Here is a 7,541-nt window from a genome sequence, read left to right as displayed (position 1 = left end):
TAGGGTGCAAAAGTTTTTTAAGTATAGTTAATTTTTTTTTGGCATGAATTCACTTGGATATTGTTTACAAATAAAGCCTAGCCGATCTTTCTGTTTTAATCATAAGGCTTGAAGAAAGAAGAATTACTATTGACTCATATATACATTTTAACCTAGTTTGTGCATCAGATAAGGAGCAAAAGGATTCTTTTTTTCTAGGCAACTAACAAGCAGTGTTAAGTCAATAAGCTCAGTTCAGCAGTAAGGATTTTCTTCAAGGCTTCACACTGAAAGGGTTGGCTTTCTGCTTCTTTAACACAGAGATATCATTCTTTATATATTCGTTTATATATGTATTCTGGATCTCCCTTGTTATTGGTGTATTTCTAAATGCTAAAGACTTTATTTGGAACCTTTATAATTCACCCCGTGGAGTAACAATAATCCAGATTCTGGATAAATATCCAAACATATGTATGAAACCTGAAAATGAACTGAGCCAAAGCAATTTTTGGGCACTCTGATCTTTTCGCAGTAAGTACAATGTTGTAATCAAAGCAGGAGACAATGGTGGTGATGCTGTTGCTTGGCAAAAGAATCTTTGCATTATTTACAGTACATCTGCACATCACCTTCTTTTAGAGCACTGATTACTCTGATTACTAACAAAAGACCGTCTCTAATTTCTTCAGCTTTTAATCACCACTTCCCTAGGCTAACCATCTTATTATTAACCACTCAAAAGTGTTCAGTTCAGTTCCAGCTTAAGACTTACAAGCCTGGATCTCTAAAAACACCAGACTCTGTCTTATTGCAAAAGAACAGCTCCTCAGAATTCTGCTTTCCTTTACCTCAAAGCACATATTCGACAAATGCAACTGAAGGAGGAACACCTACACTCAGAATGGCATCCCTCTGTAGAATATCCCTCTCTCCCCATCCACCTAACACCCTGCTATTATCAAGGTCATTAAACAAAACATCTCTGATTTCACAGATTGATGGTGTTGTACCCATGAATCACCTCATACTGCTGACTACCTAATATATGTAACCTTCAGAATCCACATGTTCTACTCAGACATTGTTTCTTACACAAGCCACTGCATTACCTGAAAATAAATATTCAGTAGTTCACAAACACATGATACATCTGGCCACTTCAGAGAGCATCATGCTTGTCTGGTAATCACATTTATTTACTTTCTTGCACAATTGCCTTGCCATTTATGCGGGGGAAACATGAAGAAGACTGACAGTCTCAGGGAACAATTAACTTTTTAAGAACTTGATGAATTCATGAAATTGTGTGTTTCAGATGTCCCCCTGGAGTTTGGTTCTTCAATTTTGTCCCATTTTCTCCGTCTCAACTACCCCTCCTCACCTTTTCCTTCATCTTCTTCACTCTGCTCTTTCCCGCATATCTGTGATCTCTCTCTTTTACTTTTGAGCATAGAATTAACTCCTGCTTTTTCCATACAAGGTCAAATACATACACGTCATGTCATTTGCCAAACCTCTTTATACCATGCAGTGTCACAGGAAGCCGGAGCCTGCCCATCAAAGCAGGGTACACAGTCCATCGCTGGGCAGGTACAAGCCAATCATACATGGTGACAATTTAGAGGCCACAGTAAAAGCTGAGGGGGGACATTTGGCACTGGGATAACTCCCTACTCTTATTGAGAAATACCCTGGGATCTTTATTGACCACTGAGAGTCAGGACCTTGGTTTAACGTCTCATCCAAAAGACGCCACTATACTGGGGCATTAGGACCCATACAGACCGCAGTGTGGGCGCCCCCTACTGGTCCCACTAACACCACTTCCAGCAGCAACCATAGCTTCCCAGGAGGTCTCCCATCTAGGTCCTGACCAGAACTGCAGGGTGATATGGCTGCTGGCTCAAATACATACAATAAAATAAAAAATAGCTTTAAGATCTTGTAATAATAGAGTAAATCACGCTAGTGGAACAACATAAATTGTTTTTTGATTTTATAGTTGATTCCTCCTTTACTGTGACACTCTCACCCGCATTGTTTCATGTACTTACTTGTAGTTTAACAAGTTAGTTTCAGCATTCTCTCATATTAGGACAATCCCAGTGGGTTTATTAGCGCTATGGAACACGTTATGAAGTACAGCGGTATTACGTAATGGAGGATAACAGTAAATCAAACAAAAGTCTTACACCTAATGCTGACATTCAGATATGATAGACTGCTTTAGTTGATGCGTTAGACATACTTGAACCTCATTCCTCAAATATAAATCAATTCTATTGTCTACACTATTAAAACCCCAAACATGGCTTTATATAAAGTTTACGATTTCTTGAAAAAACCTAGGGTATGGGATACAGTTACAGTGGAGCAAACTGACTTGACAACAGTATTGTTGGGCGAGCTTGTTTCACAAACCTTTACATATAAATGTGCGTCCTTTTCTTGGTCTTAAATGCTTTTTCTCTTCATTTCCACACGTCCCCTGATCCAAGTTTAATACAGGGATGACCTATTGTTCTGTTAAAGAACCCTGTTTTCTAGATTGTTTTTCTCAACGTTGTATCAGCACAAATGTCAACTTGGTGCGCACCACAGCACACATTCTGCTCAAACAAGATTCAGTCTGTTTAATTGAAAGTCCAAAAAGGATTTTTGTCTCATGCTTTTTTTGGAAGACATAAATGATATAGTGATTAACTACATTTTCTTCTTTTTGAAGTCTGAACACACTAATGTTACAAATATGGCTATGCTTTCACGTGCTTTATTCATCATGCATTATTTTTTACAAAGCCGTTACGTTTTATACAGTATAATTGTGGAGTTGATTTAAATAATTAAAAAACACAGAGATTTTTTAATGGAGTTGTTGAACTGTTTAACTACATGAAAAAAATGGCAAAAAGCTCAGGATTAAATTATCATCACAACATTTTAACATGAAATGTATTGTAGGATATCTTGATTGGCTTTGTAAGTTATATTGTTTAAAGCTCTTATACCCGTCTACTAATTAATTAACCAAGACAATACTAATTAGCCTTCTATAAGTTCCAACAAATTGTTCCAACAACTGTGTTCCAGTGTAAGCAGACAAATATAAATTGGAAGCAATTACACATATAGATTGTACATACTGTATATTATGTTACATAATGCATATAATGTTACATTCACTTTCCACTTATTTAATTTCATGTTTGGTTCGGACTCCATTATATATCCTGTGCAGTATTTGGTTCACTGTTGTTGATTTGTCTCACATGGTTGTCAAGCTAAAGTTTTTTTTCATTTCAAGAACAAAACTGAATGAGAAGAAATGATACTTGAAACTGTATCATCAACGTGGTGTTTTAAGAGTGCTGTATCATGCCGCAGAGCTGTATGTAAGCACTCTGTGGCCTGACTCAAACAGAAACAGACTTGAGACCACAAGGAACTAACAAAATACAGAACACATTATTTTTTAATGCAACATAGAATTGTCAATCTAGACACTGAGTCAAATATTAAATGTTAATAGGGGCTCTGTGGTGGCTCCACCACATAAGGTGGTCATTTGGGGCATGAGACGAGCCCTGAAGTCCATTCATCAGACTAGGCAACCTACTGTATTGTGACTGAGATTCTCCAAGGGCACAAACACAAACAGAGCACAGAGCACAAACAACCAGACACCACTGAGTTAGTGATGGGGTTCAGTCAGCTAGGGAGTCCTCAGCTACCTGCACAGCAGTGATCTCTGGGACCTGTTGGATACCTCTGTGCTTGCAATGTTTTCAGTAAGTGTGGCATTACTTCTCCAACAGATACTGTATTAGATGTCCTGCAGGCACTGGGAGGGTTGCAGTGTGGAAAATGGGCAATGGCTCTCGCAGTTTGTCTGTCCCAGAAAAAACCTACTCTACACTCCCCCTTCTGTGTTGACTTGAGGCTGGCTGCAGTAAGCCAAGGTCCTTGTCAAATTCTAATTTGCGGGGTTATAAAAAGAAAATTATTAGGACTTCCAGAGTGGTAAAAAAAAGTGAATAAAATAACATAATTTAGGGACATTTTTTATTTTGACTAGAGGATTTCAGTCTAGACCCTCTATGACATTTGCCAAAAACAATTGGGAGCTGACATGCTGAAAAGTATAGGACAGTCAGGGACATGAAGTACTCTGCATATCCAAAGCTTCAGAACACAGGAACGAGAAACAAAATTCTGTATGTAATTCATATTAAATATTATAAGGTTGCAAAAGGTGTATGTTTTGAGAAATATCAGTGTTTCTTTTCACTCTGGCCTTATAAAGGAACATGATGGATTTTACCACTCCCTTAAGGCAGAGGTTAAGATAAATGTCAATCAGAAATGCGCTCCACAGGCTACTTGTCATCATCCATTTTGGGGCAGATTACTCCTTTTTTAAGCTGCTCAAGGCAGGTCATAAACTATTAGACATTCACTGCTCTTCAGCTATCTTGCAATGTTGCAAAGCATAATGTCAGAGGACAGTCTATCTTATACAACGAGTTCTGAAAGTTTTCATCAAAACTAAATCAAAGCATGTGAAACAGTCATGCTTTCTCATTAAAGAAGCAGAGATTTTAGTGGTTCAACACTTAAAAAAAACATTTTAAGAATCCCTCAATTATTCCATGGTATGTGCATTCATTGTATTGTCCTCTCAAAAGCTTTATTACAGCATTGTTTAATTGCTAGCTTTCAAACAATTTTTTCTTCACCTTTTGGACAAATTGCTTTTTCTTTCATTTGACGCTAAACATACATTTAATCAGGAATTTGGGAAACAGGCTCAGACGTGCTAGAAATTTGTTTATGTTTTGAATTACACAGAAGGTATTCTGCTCATTAAAAACTGTGTGAAGCATTGTCAAAAAAAAACTCAGAGCTGACCAGTGTGTGAAAACAGTGCATCACTTTTTATATCGCACCACTTTCTCATTTGCTTCAGCCTTGTCAGCTTCATCACAAAATTATTCTGACAGTCACTCGACGGTGAGCTTTCTCTTCCATCAATATTCAAGCAACGGAAAGTTTTCCCACTTTTTTGGCACACTTGCAGTAAATAAATAATGAAAGAAAGTAAGCACTTTAGTGTTTCTATCTCACTGAGTGTCTCTGAACTTTGGCACCATTGCCTGCTTTGGCCTAGTGTTTCTTTAACTGTTGCAAGACAGACAGACGGCTCTCACAATATATCATTTTTAATTCATTCAGAGGATGGTAGAGTATTTCACATTGTTGCTTTTATAAAATCACAATAACTCCACTATCAGCTGATGTAATGTATTTTGTATACATGTTTAACATTTTATTTTAACTAGAGCATTGTGTAGATTGCCTAGCATAGTTGCTATATTTGTAATGATTCCATCTAAGTACTCCTTTGTAAATCACGTCATTGCTCAAGTTCTAGCTTTAACGAATGCAATTTGATTATTCTTTCTATTATTCAGATTGATCATTTATTACTTATTAGCATTTATCAAATCGTGTCAGCAAGCAATAAATAAAAGTGGGGTGGATCTTTAAGCTGTGACTAGTGGAAATGTTGTACCTTGTTTTAAAATCTAGCTTGTGCATCCAAGACTCCAGATTGTGCTCAGAATTCCTTTCACTTCACGTAGACGTGCCTTCTACAGCTTGTTTCACATGCTATAAGTGCAGAGATAAAGCAAAACAACTTGTACTAGTCGCCTACTAGTGTCTCAGCAAGGTCATGTGCTTGAAATCTTTCCATTTGGGTCACAGAAAATGAATAAGGACGGCTATTAGTGATGATTCCTGTGATATTAAAATGTTCTCATAATTGTTTGTGAATTATAAAATGTCCCTTATAATTGTTTAGTGATATTCCATGGTTAAAGCACTCTTAAACCTAATAAAGCACAATACCAATAGAATAAAAACATAGCAATACATGAAGAATTGTGGTAAGACCCATTTTATGGACAACCATGACAAAACAAATGGATGATAGAATACATAGTATAGTAAAAGCATGGGAAGACATCTAAATGTATACATTTACTATACTGAATTTCCAAAAGGTATGGCATGGGCAGTTTGGGCAACTATAGAAATTCCAATTATCCAAATCAAGCCTACAAAAATAAAATATTGTGACCACTTAATGTACTGTAATAAGATTAGGGTGAATTAAAGAGGGGGTAGATTTGCAGAAAGGTAGCTATAAAGTGAAATGAAATCAAATAATAAAAAGCTTCATCGAATCATAATCTGAATAGGGCTAAGCTTTGCTCTTTCACAGAATGTTATTATTACTATGAAATTAAGAGGGCAACACAGTTGTGTGGTGGTTAGCATTGCCAGCAGGTTGTATTCTGGGGCATTATCTCTGTCGAGTTTGTTTGTTCTTCCGGTGTTTGCGTGGATTTCCTCTGGGTGCTCTGATTTCCTCCCACAGTCCAAAGACACGCTGGTACAGTAGGTTAATTGGCTTCTATAAAAATTACATTGCTGTGAGTGTGTGCGTATTTACGTCTAAGTATGCCTGGAGATGGACTGGTGTCCCATCCAGGGTGTATCCTTATATTCTGGATCCTTATATATGAATATACAGTAACAGCAATAGCAAATGTGAAACTCTGGAACAGGGATATTCACTCAGTGTCCTGGAGAGCTGCAGTCTAACAGGTTTTATATGTAATTTCCTGTATAGTTTCCAATGAGTGAAGACCTGCAAACAGTGGTCATAAAGACCAGTTATGTGAACAACTGATTTAAAACAAGTCATTAAGATCTGAGAGTGGATGGAAAACCAGAAGATAAGGTGGCCCTCCAGGACGGCGAGTGATTATCAGTGTCCTAGAACACAGTCCATTCAAGAATCTATGGCCTGTATGCAAAGGCTGACATAAAAGGCAGCCCTGCATTTAAATTTTCATGCCACAGTGGAAAACTGACGCCAGTCTACTGAGACGCACTGAACCTTTCTCACCAGTGACGGATATTGATACTGATATTGATACCGATTCCTGATAGCAATTTAAGTTTATTCTGAGGACTGCAAAAGTCACCTTTCTTAATAATAACCCACAAAGAGCACAGCCTAAATTGGGAGCTCAAAGATGCAAACTGTCCTCTCTGAGTATTTATCATCCTGTAAGCTAGTAAATCTTTCCACAGTTTTACACAGTTTTGAGAAGGCAATATGCAGAGCAGAGCAAGGAGCATGTACAGTATGATCTTTTGGTGCCTTGTCATCTCAACATCTACTTTTGCTAAAACGCTCACTTTGAACACCAGACACAAGAAATATCCTTCCTTTTCTGATCAGCAAGTTGAAAACTGGAGCAAAATTCACACTTGTCGTTTTTTCCCTTTTCACATTGGGAGAGCATTCCAATAGAGAATTCTCTATACACATATGGTGGCATGATTGCAGTCTGAGCAGGAAAAACCTGACACATTTCACCTTACCACCTCCTGAGCTGTTAGTGTCATGATACCATAGTGAATGAATTTAAAAAACATTCACTGCCAGGGAGTTTGCTGTAGTACCTGTTTGGTAATATAGGTTA

This window comes from Atractosteus spatula, chromosome 1, assembly GCF_055471065.1.
Source record: "Atractosteus spatula isolate fAtrSpa1 chromosome 1, fAtrSpa1.hap1, whole genome shotgun sequence".
NCBI classification, from domain to species: domain Eukaryota; kingdom Metazoa; phylum Chordata; class Actinopteri; order Semionotiformes; family Lepisosteidae; genus Atractosteus; species Atractosteus spatula.
This window is presented reverse-complemented; position numbering follows the sequence as displayed.